The sequence below is a fragment of the Emydura macquarii genome, unplaced genomic scaffold, assembly GCF_026122565.2.
Source record: "Emydura macquarii macquarii isolate MOO-44397 ecotype Brisbane River unplaced genomic scaffold, CSIRO-AGI_Emac_v2 contig_2897, whole genome shotgun sequence".
In the NCBI taxonomy this organism is placed as follows: domain Eukaryota; kingdom Metazoa; phylum Chordata; order Testudines; family Chelidae; genus Emydura; species Emydura macquarii.
The window spans coordinates 34,228,849-34,240,896 of record NW_027133034.1 but is presented as its reverse complement, the minus strand read 5'-3'; the positions used below and the strand labels follow the sequence as shown (position 1 = coordinate 34,240,896).

General features: G+C 40.1%; 1 long non-coding RNA gene across 1 annotated transcript in view; it reads left to right on the top strand.

The window, feature by feature from the left end:
* LOC137167163 (uncharacterized) overlaps positions 1 to 12,048 on the top strand; it is a 63,889-nt gene that overhangs the window by 36,939 nt on the left and 14,902 nt on the right. The gene's annotated exons all lie outside the window — the stretch shown is intronic.

Below are 12,048 nucleotides of genomic sequence, written 5' to 3'. Positions count from 1 at the left end.
AAGTTAACTGAGTACAGTTGAGACCATCAGAAACATGTCTGCCTCAACAGACAAGGAACAGATACAAAGATTCCTTGGAGAGATAAACTATGTAGGGAAATTGGTGTATATAATCTAGCTGTCTGAAACAATGCTACTGTGCAAAGATGTCCAATGGAAATGGGATTCAAATCTCAATAAAGATTTTGAGAAATTGGAGAAGTTAATTAAAGAGGCCCCAAGTCCTGAGATAACAGTGAGCAGCACAAAACTAAACTGTTCACGGACATCTCCGTGGATGGACTGGCACAGTCCTCTTACAACAGTATGGTCATAACTTTTGTATCTCAGGCGCTAACAAAAAACGAGTATCAGTATGCTCAAATAGGGAAGGAGGCTTTGGCATTAATTCATGAGTGTAAAAAGTGCTGTGTGTGTTTAGGGGAGGCCTGGGTTAGCTGCAATGAACCATAAACCACTTATTACCTTTGCCAGAAGGGCCTTGGCAGTCCCCTCAAGAATACGAAGATGTTCTTTCAGCTATAAATATATGACTTGCAAATAGAATAAAAACCTGAGTAAGATTTGATGTTGCAGACACACACTACAGCATTGGACAAAAGTTCACTGTTGCAAAGTCCAGAGCTAGATTTTTGTATGTGTCAAGCTGATTCAATACCTGTCCACTCCCAGACAAAATGTGGACTGTGATTGCCAGAGCTACTGCTTAAGAATGAGACCCTGCAAAAAGCGATTAAGGCTATTAGCACAGAGTGGCTGGGACAGCATATTTCCTGGCCCTGTTATCAGTTTAAGAGGGAGCTCTCCATACTAAATGGGATTTTGTTAAAAGGCACTAGTATGGCAATTTCTACAGTGTTACAGAAAAATGTTGTTATAAAGGCTATATGAAGGTCATTTAGGGATTAAAAGTATCTAAGAGAAGGGTGAGATGAATGAGGCAGGGGTAAAATAATCTGTGATCATGTAATTAAAGACTGTCATAATGCATATGCATAAAAGGCCCAAGTAAGGTTACACAGGCAACCTTAATTCTGTCATTTTCTGACTCCTGAGTGTTTGATTTTGCAGCCTTAATGTTCTTTTAATATACTTTTTATGTGTGTGGTGTTTTACAGAGAATATTAAATTTCCAAGGATTTATTTAGTTAAGATACTGTAGTTTGCAGATATTTCTTAAACATGTAATAAATTGGAATGTACTGTGTAAAAAAAACCATAAAATTTTATTTATTTCACTTAGTTTCCAATTTCTTACTTTTGACATTCTGGTAGATAGAAATCTACAATGGAAGCAATATAAGTCATTTAGGGAAAATTTGAATATTTATCAAAACTCATTGCATTTCTTTGATTTCAGTGAGCTAAAATGTTAATAAAAGCCTCCCTTTCAAATTATATCTACAAAGCAAACATTAGATAAGACCTTGTTATCCATGGTAAAATGTGATTGAGTTGTTGGTTTTACACTTACTAATCTGGAACAAAGTTGTAGGTTGATGGAAAAAGATAAAATGATTCTGTTCAGATAAAGTAAAATTTAACACTTCATTCAAAGGCATAGTCCCCCTTCTGCACACATTTGGATACGTAATTTCTGTCTGGAAGAAAACTGTAAATTGTAATACTTGTTTAAAAGAAGAGGTCACATGAAAAGGATTTTATGTTTTGGGAAAACTATAGAGAATAAGAATAATTTTATAGCAGTGGTGAACTCAGACCAAGACCAAACATTTGAATATCCGTCAATGTTCAGTAAAGTCAGTTTCACGTCTTGCCCTCAACTTTATGGCTCAGTCCCATCTCTAGTACTTCAGGAGAGTTTTATTCCTTCCGTTATTGAGGAACAGAATTTGACTATCATTTTTCATTGCTGAAAGCTAGGATAACTGTGACAGCATGGTCTGGTTCTGTGTCACGTTATCTTAATGACAAATTAAGTAGAAGAGCTAGGGCATAATTGCCCTAATTTAATCCTGGCAGGCCAGGTGAGGACTGATTAAAGGAAGCAGAGTCTGAGGCCAATCAGAATAGCCCATGGATCGTGACTTTGGGGTTTGTTCTCTCTCTCTCTCGCTCACACATGTTTGTCACCTTAACTTGTGACTAGAATCTGTTGGTAATTGTTAAATAAAGCAGTTTCTCGTTTGAAAATGCTGTTTCAGCTAAATGGAAACTTTTGCAGGAAATACCAGTTTTGACAGCTTTCATCCAGAAAGGTTTGTTTGGGTGCAGGACGGAATTTTGAGAGAGATTATTGAAGATGAAGATCCTTATTACAAAATTTTAGGGAGGTATATGTCAAAGTTTTTTACTGAAGATCTTCATGATGAACCATTGAATTAGGATTGCCATTCCTGCACTGTCTGCTCCTTCCTCTGGTCTATATCAGTATCTACTGAAAATTATCAGAATTTATAATTCTATCACTATACAATATGACTCATTTTTATCTATTGTAACTGTCTTCTATGTGTCCCCTGTTGAGTGTCTATATATATGTCTAATTGGGGAGGCAAACACTTCAGGGACACCTTTTTAATTTCTGTAAAATGCCATGCAAAGTTATGCTATACAAATGTTTATGAAAAATAAAGAATGAAGTTTTTCCCAGGCTTTCCAGCTCAGCTTCTACCAGTTCTAAAAAAGAGGAATTTAACAGCCAGAGGGATTTTGTTCAAGATGCTTTGGAGATGGAGACTGACTCAGAACAGTTTAAAATAATAATATTGATCACTTTACAACCTCAAACACTGTATAAACATTAACAATGTGAGTCTCCAACTGCCTTTGGTCAGGTACTCAGGTATCATTGCCTTTTTTTTAAATATATGGGGAAACTGAGAATTCAACATTAAGGGTCAGATTCTGCCTGGCCCTTAAATAGTTGACCAGTGTGTTGCTGGGTGGGGAGACATAATTGGCTCCCACCCTCCTTTCCATAGCCCATACAAGGACAATGAAGACCTAAATCCCCTGCACTTTGGGAACAAGGGTTACTCCCTCCTTCTTCCCCTCAGGGCATCTGGCAACCCTCACTGGAATAGTCAGCTGCACCCCTCAAAGGGGTGTAGTAGCTGGCCCACAGAAACTGTGTCCAGAAGCTCCAAAAGACATTCTGCAAAAGGCTTCTCGGCACTCCTTGGGCATTGGAGCCCTGCACCATCTCTTACTAGGATCTGTGCCTAGTGTTTAAATGGCACAGTCTCGTGTTTAGTGGCTTGCCTAAGAACATACAGTTGGAAATTGGGCTCAGGAAGCCTTGGCACCCCTTCCTGTACTGAATCCACTAGACCTTGCTGCTTGTAAACATTTTTTTTTAGGATACGTGTACCATTTATTGTAGCAAATCCAGTCAACGGTGTAAAATGTCTGTATGATTACATGGCTTTTCATAATCCATAACAATGAATTCATTGATTAGGTTGATTCACTCCATCACGCACATGGCTTTTTGTCAGCCTTAATTAATGTAATCTCAGTAAATAATCACAAACTATGAATCGAATAGAAGTGTGCTAACAAATTATTCATCCCTGGTATAACTTCACTGACTTCAGTGGAGCAATGCCAAGACTGAATTTGACCCAGTAGTTTTGAAGATTCTGACTAACATGAATTATGTTGCCTCATGCATTGTTTTACTGCTTCAAACAGAGAATATTTAATGTAATTATAGGGCACTCTTCTTGGGTTATCTCCCCTGTGCACTCACTCTTCACTAATTAGTAGTTTGTCTGATTTGGGAGGAGAAAAAAAAATCACACAGATAAAAACATCACACAGATAAAAATCCCAGTTTGAGCCAGAATATTTTCTGCCTATTTGAAGACTAATTACTGATATATGTTTTTAAGCATAAATGTTTCTTTTTAAACTCACTTTGCTTCCCACAAACATAAAGGACTGAGGATCAGTTTTCATTTTAAAAACAAAAATGTAGGCTGTAGGCAAAAAAATTTAGGCTGTGTGCAATTTAGCTACAGCATAAACTGGTTGTTGGTATGGGCAAATGCTGGATTGTGAAGCATTTCTTTAATTGCACGTGTAAAAAGTTGCACAATTCAATATACAGTTTTGAATGTAGCCTCAGGCTATGGCTATAGTACAAGCCTTACAGCGCTGCAGCTAAGCCACTGTTGAATAGACCCTTGCTACAGCGAAGGAAGGATTTTTTCTGTCACTGTGGTAAATCCACCCCCTGAGAGACAGTAGCTAGTTTGATGGAAGAATGCTTCTGTCAACTTAGTGGTTTCTATACCAGGGCTTAGGTAGTCTTAACTAAGTCTCTCAGGGGTGTGGATTTTTCACATCCCCTGACTGACATAGTTAAATTGACCTAACTTGACCAGGACTTAGGCTTCTGAATCTTTGAAAATCTGATACTAAAACTCCAGTTATGCAAGTCAGAAACATGACTCTGTTTCTCTCAATGATGTTTTGTATCCATTGGGATCAGTTTCTAAGTAAAACCAAATAAATACATTTAGCCTGGCCTAGATTCTGTACTTATTGTACAAGGTAGTGTTAGGCAACTCTGGTCCCAGCCTGCAATATGATTTAGTGAGCTTTATCAAGAGAAAGAGGCTTTGCTTTATCCACTGCTGCTGAATTGGGGGCAAGCAGATCACCTGCTACTCTTAATGTACTAGACATTTTTAAGGAATAAGAAAGTGAGGCTTAGCTTGCTGTACTCTCTGAAAGAACTAGTATAGCTGCGTAGGGCAAAAAAGTCTACCAACTTTTGTTTTGAAGAGGGCCAGTCACTCCAAAGAAGGAAAGATGGTGCAAGACTACTTCCCTTGAACATTTGAGAAAATACCTAAAAGTAAGGAGGGGGGTGTTTGGGGAATTGCTGCTGGTTGAGAGCATGTAGCTAATATTAGAGGTGGATGATGATCAAAATTTGGATCAGTATATTCTGCAAACATTAGGACGTCCAAATCTAAGTATCAGCATATTTTCGCCATCTCTACTATCCAGTACCATGTGATACACAGGAGCTTGAAACAAACACAAGACTTGCTTTGCCAATCAATTAAGGCTGAGACTGTCTTGAGATTGACTCTCACAGCATCCAAGAGAAGGGTGCTCACAAGCACACATGATTCTCCAGCTTGTGTATGACCTGCTTGGATTCCCATACAGTAGGAGGTGAATGTTGTGAACACTGACCCTGTCCACAGGAGAAAATAAAGCCTCTTGTAAATGAGCTGATTGTGTTAAATGTTAACATGGCTATGCTGAAACAGTTTGTTGTACCCCATGTTTTAAACCATTTCAGTGCAAAGTAGTGATTTTTTTCCCCCTGGCAAATAGCGCAAGGCCTCTGGTGCAATCTTAAGCAGTAGTGGACCAGTTGAACTGGTTGAGTCCTCACTAGCACTGAACGCATTCAGAGTGAGCCAATTAAGCATAAACTGGTTATTAAACATAATACGAGGTAGACAAGGTGGGTGAGATAATATCTTTTATTGGACTAATTTCTGTTCGTGAGAGACAAGCTTACATAGAGCTCTTCTACAGGTCTGGGAAATGTATTCAGAATGTCATGGATAAATACAAGGTGGAACAGATGGTTTAGTATAAGTAGTTAACACATTTCAAGGGGCCATTCAAGGTGAAGTGGCCCATTTACACTCCTCCAGTCATAGAGGAAAGGAAGGGGGGAGCAGTTGGAGGGGGTTGGTAATAGATTAGAAATTGTTGTAATAAGCCAAAAAATCCAGTGTCTCTATTCAGTACATGGTTCTGTGTCTTGCAAAGTTATAAATTTAAGCTTCTAAGCTCATCTTTCGAAACTGTTGTGCAAGTTTCCTTTGTGGATGAGGTCAGATATAGAGTGATCACTTTTCACAAAGTGTTCACCCACAGATAGATGTGGTGTTTGTGTCTCTTTTTTTTTTTATCATTTTTCTGTGTGAGTTCATTCAAGAATGTATTCTCCTTGGAGCATATTCTGAGTGCCTGGCTGTAAATAACAGATTTCTTAGTGTGTTTGGGGGGTTTACTAGATCTATGAAGGTAGGTATGGTGATCCCTGGGTTTCTTGTACATAGTTGTCTGTAGAGTTCCATTGTTGAAGCTGATTGTGGTGTCTAGGAAGTTGATGCTGGTGTGGGAGTGTTCCAGAGAGAGTTTAATGATTTCTTTTCAAAATGTACTGAATGAAAATATAGAATGTTCTGTTTTAGCTCTGTGTTAGTGGGAACTCAAACTAACAACTGATCTGGTGATGTGGCTGACCAAATGGGACCCTCCACCACCTCTCTGCTGGAATCTTTCCTTGGCCCTCTTTGGTTCCAGCTTTCCAGCCCTGGAGAGGCCAGCGAGTGATCTGCTCCACAGCTCTCCTGCCTTCAGCCCCTTATGGCTCTTGACTCTGTTCTCCAGAGCCAGCAGACAACCTTTTGCTGCTGGTAATGCTCCTCCTCCTCTTGCCTTCAGCCATCTGTAGCCTGGCTCCCTGGCTTGGGGATGCCAGCCAGCAAACCTCTCTTGCTGCTCTCCTTGCTTTCAGCCTTCCACCAGGAAACACCTTCTGCTTCCTTCTAGGACCTCCTCCAGTCCCCCGGTCTCCGGCAGTTGTCACCTGACCAGAATGAACCAGTCTGCTCTGACTCAGTGGGATTTTTTTTCCCCTGGCTTCTTTCAGGGACTTCTCCCTAGGGCTTTCCCTGATCCTTTAAAACCCCAGGTGCTGTCCCACCCTCTTAATTGGCAGAGCTTAATTGGGAGCACCTACTTCATTTACAGGGGCCAGCCATTGTATGACAGCATCATTCTGGATTCTTATCCATTAAAATGTAGTTCTAGAGCCTAGTCCACTGCTGTACCTTTCAGGAGGCTCAGCACATAAGGGTCAGTACAGGATAGGTATATGTGTGTGCGCACATGTGTGCAAAAATGACTGTCACCTTTCTCACCTCTGAAATTCCAGACTGCTCCCAGACAGAGTTGGTGTATGCTATAGAAGCCTCAGGAAATGAATCAAATGATGAGATACTACTATCCTATAAAGTACCAATTGTGTGAATTGCTATTTTGGGGATTACATATGAAGGGTGACATCTGTCCAGTCTGTCCATCTGTCCAGTCTGGTTTGTCCCTCATCCTTAGAACTATTCATCTGTGAATATTATTTATTCCTGTGAAGTGCTTTAGATTTTCAGTTGAATGCCCTGAATAGTTCTAGGTAAGTTGTACTATATTAAGTACCCTTAAACTCTATTGCAATTTACTTAAAATGTCAAACTATAGATGTAAATATCATACTATGAGATTGGCATTTTCATTGACAGAACAATATTTCTGGAACGAAAAACCAAAATGCTACTCTCTATGAAATTTGTCATTCACTTGCGTTTTAACAAGTTTCTACTTTTTGGACTAAATATTGTAGAATCCTATTCCAAAGGGGGATATCCTGTCTCCTGGTCAAAGCCAAGTGGCCAGACATGGCACAGGGTAGTCTCCGACCCTGACAGCTGCAGTTAGTACAGAAGCTGCACTATGTCTGCTTGCACTCTCGAGCCAACTGCACCCTCACTTCACAGTGGGAAGGACAGAGACTCTGTATACTGTAATGATGCATCCTCCAGCTCCATCTTTCAGTCCCCATTGAACAGGGATGGAAAAAAAAGTCTTATGGAACTAAGTTACACGGTGCAAAGGCGCTACAGTTTCCTTGCTGAGTGCCCCAAATCCTGCTGTCCCAGTGCAGTGGAAGAATCCTCGGTATAAAGATTTCTCTGAAACCATAGAGGTGGGGACAGGATTTGATGGGGCTTTTTTTCCCCCTTCCACCACTCAGCAGATATTTCCTACATATACTCAAGGGGTCAAATTCTGACTACAGACTCTTTAACCCCAAGAAAGTCAGATTGTGTCCATCTTACTATCTGTCCTATATGCTTTATAAACAGTTTTTCAGATGACTGATCTAATGATTGAAAGATGTATGCAGTACTGGAAGAAGTGCCATTCTTGGAGAATAGTTAACATATTGGAGCTAAGGGTAAATCTGTGATTGAGTTTTATTATAATCTAACCCTACCCAACTGAACTTTCTTCTGAGAGCAAATCAGATTCTTGATGCATGGTCTGTGAGTAACATACCTGCAGGCTCACATAATTCAGGGGGGAGAGGAGGGAATCTATTGTTGGCAGCTTTACATACCATGTGCTGGCATCTACAATTAAAATAGTATTTTTTTTTTAACCATGACACACAAAACAGCCTGAAGAAGACAGACGTTGTACATAGCCCAAATCTGTCACACAAATTAATCAGAAGAGAGTTTTGCCTCAGCCTAGACACTGTAGATTTTGCTGGATCTGAGTGGTAATATGACAGGCACAATCACTTTCACAGATCACTGATGAAGTGCCTTGCAAAACAGATGACATAAAATAAACACAGCATCTTCATTACAACCTGAAATAATAAAGGAAATGCATTTGGAATATGCTGAAACATGGTAATTTGAAGCATGAAATTAGCCAGCATTGGGTGGTGACTTGTCTATATTTCTAAAATATGTTATAGTTCATACAGAAATTGTAAGCTTGTGCAGAACTTACTAGTTGAGGGTTTTTTGGCTTGTGTTATGCAGGACGTCAGACTATATGAACATAATGGTCCCTTCTGGACTTAAGATCTGTGATTAGGAATAAAAAATGTAATCTTAATCAATGGGAACAATGAAAACAGAGGCAATTCTGCACTGAACATACATTTCTCTCTTCCCCCCAGCTGCCTTCTTAGCATTTATGATTGTGAAGAAATATGCATCTTTTGGGTTATCAAATTTATTTAGAGCTCACTTATCTCAGAAGAAATATATTCCCAGGAGATATTGACTGATTTACTAAAATTCTCTGGAATTAATACAGAGCTCAGTAATTTTATACAGTAGTTTTCTCTTTACTACTGTAAATCACGTTGCAGCTCCTTGTAACAAGTGATTTTTAGGATTTTCCACCAGACTTCTGCTGGTGCTGAATTGGGACAAAAATGCCTGGCACTCCTGTATCCCCCCCACACCTGTATTCCATGTGGTAACCACTATGCAGTGACCTCCACGATTAGCCCCATGTGACACACTATACCCCATGTACACCCTTATGGTGTGATTTGTGTTCATTCTTGTTCACCCTTCTAGTGTAACTGTATTGTCTAATGCAAAGTATGTCATGTAAGGTGTTTTCAGAATGCTCATGACATACTGCCATAACAATAATGTTCACTGTGTTTCCTGCAATGTCATATGTATAGATATGAAACTCTGCTATGTAATATTCCCAAATGTGTGCCTCACGTGGCTTGCATAGATCCAGGCAAACACAAAGCAAAGTGAGGGTTCACATCTTTCTGAGGCATGCATACAGGAGCAATGGACGGGCCTGAGCACCATAAGAGGACGCTCATTTGACTCAAGTGGAGGAAACCATGCCCATTGCCGGATGTGGCTGGATCACCTGAAGCACTGAGCTCTGTAAGCCGGCAGTTCCTAGCATTGCATCTGGGACTGGTGTTAGTGGCTGGGGGTTATTTTATTGCTGAATCCCATGAATGGCTGGCTGAAAGCTCACTTACTAAAATAGGAGCTGCTTATTGCAGGAGGCTGAGAGTGAACTGACCCAAGAATGGGGGTTCGTGCAGCAGGACAAGTGTAAGATGGCCTCCAGGAGTGAGGGATTGGGGTGACACAGCGATATACCAGTCCAGTTTGCAGAGGGGAACATCACACCCCATCTGCCTCAACATAGTGCTGCTTTCAGAAAAGTGGTCACAGACACTGCCAAGCAGTACTTCCTTCCATTGCAAAATCATCATCAGAACAAAATCGCTAACTGAGGTTCAGTGTCTCAAGGAATTATTGTAATCAGTTTGCCGGTGCCCACTAACTTTAAAGGGAGCACATCCAACCTTATTAATGCATAATAAATTATGAAAACAGGAAGGATCACACACATGACAGAAAGCAAGAGGTGGTACAGCTAACATATAACAAGGAAAATAGCAGCAGTTCAAGCCACTAAATTAATAGTTACTGCAAAACATGTAGCCCAAGAGGGGACATCAGAGATGAGTGAAAGAAGGGTTCGCCTAGCCTGCTGAGAAATCCATTGAGAGAAAGTGAATGTCAATGAAAAAAATGTTTAGCAGTCCTGAGAAAATTCACACAGCTAAAGTTTTATGGAAAATGGAACACCACAGAAAGAACTAGGGGATTATGTGATAAACGTTTCTACTGTGGCGGTAAAACTGCAGTTAAATGAAATGACCATTTCAATTAATCTAAAATAGCCAACCTGGTCCTTTCACCTTTAGTCATACAAGTAAATTTACTGATGCTTCTAGTCCTATTCATGTCAGTGGAACTTCTTAGGCAAGGAATGGTTGCAGGATCAGGCTCAAGCAACAAAACGTGAAATAAATCGGGCCAACACTGCAGTCCTTGGTCTGATTGGCGCATGTGTAGATGTGTACAAGCTAGATTAGAACTCGTTTGGGTGAGTACCAATAGCAGTGAAGCCGTGGTAGCACTGACTGCAGCACAGGCTAGTCATTGAAGCAATTATCCAAGACCCCAAGTGGGTCTATACAGCTGTCATGGCTTCACTGCTATTGGTACTCCCACTAGCTGAATCAAGGCTCTCTCAGATATACCCATGTGTGCTGCAGTCACACCTCTGATTGCAGTGTTGATATACACATAGTTATGAATTTTTACATTATATGAATTTAGTACATATGGAAAGGAGAGGTTTGCAGTATTGTCTACAAATAGGCACAGAAGAGGCTGGGATTTTTACAAGCAGCTCTCTCCCTTATTCTGCAGCACCAAAGTCTTTCCAGTTGTGGGCCTCTCATGTACAGAGACTGTATTATGTCAAACTATGCCATACTGAGTACTGACATTGTGAGGTGCACAAAATAGCTCACGCTGCCTAGTTCATTATCTTTTAGATGATTTGAATGCTTTTATGAACAAATATAAATCATGGTTTTACATAAAATATATATAACCCATAAAATTACTTATTAAAAATCTTACTGTCTTCCAAGAGAAGATAATTTAGAAAAGTTACTGTCGCAGTTCAGGGAACTGCACCTCTATTCTCCCCTCATAGTCCACCAAGGGCGTCCAGTCTAGGCTCCTGGCTCCTCAGTCATTAGCTCTCTTGGTCAGAGACCTTTGTGTTTTTCCCTTCTGACAGGGGTGTTAAAGCTGCACAGCTCACCGATTTACACTGTGATATCTCCAGCAAGCCAGACTGCCTAAAAAGCCAGTGTCTATGCTTAGCTTTCTCTCCGAGGGCTATGAACGAGGTAATTGCCCACAGTTATAAGTTGCCGCACAGTTTTCTAAGCAAACACATTTATTCTTAAGGTGAAAGCATATAAAGAGAAAACATATAAAAACAATGAGTTCCTATATGCATCCTAAAAGCTTAATAGAGGTCATTAGTCAGTCTTATGGGGCCTCCATAGTTAAGTCCTTCCTACCTGCAAAGATTGGGGTCCCCCATTGGACTGAAGGTCCTATCTGGTTTAGGGGCAATTCAATACATAGCCCAAAAGTAAGATCATCTTAAGGTCTGTTTTACAACATTTGACAATAAGGGACTAGAGATGGAAGAATAAATGATTTTTCGGTTTGGTGGCAGCTCTGAAAAATTGGGAAAATTTTTTTTTGTCGAACTGAATCTGAATTTTAATAAAAATGGGTGGGGAAAAAAAGTCTTTTGGGACAGTTCTAGAGCAGGGATTTGGACCTGAGTCTTCCACATGCCAGGTGATTTCCCTAAACAAGGTGTGTGCAATGGTAACACTACAACCACCTATTCCTCCTCTTCCTCCTGCCATTTTGTGAATGACCAAAACTATTTGTGTCAGATTCTCAGATCATTTTGGATCAACTGAAAATTGCATTTTTCAGTGAATAAAGTATTTTGCTGAGCTCTACCTGGGATAACGATGCTACATATTCTATAGTTTGTCAAATGTTGACAAAGTTAGACCTGGAAGAAAGATATGAT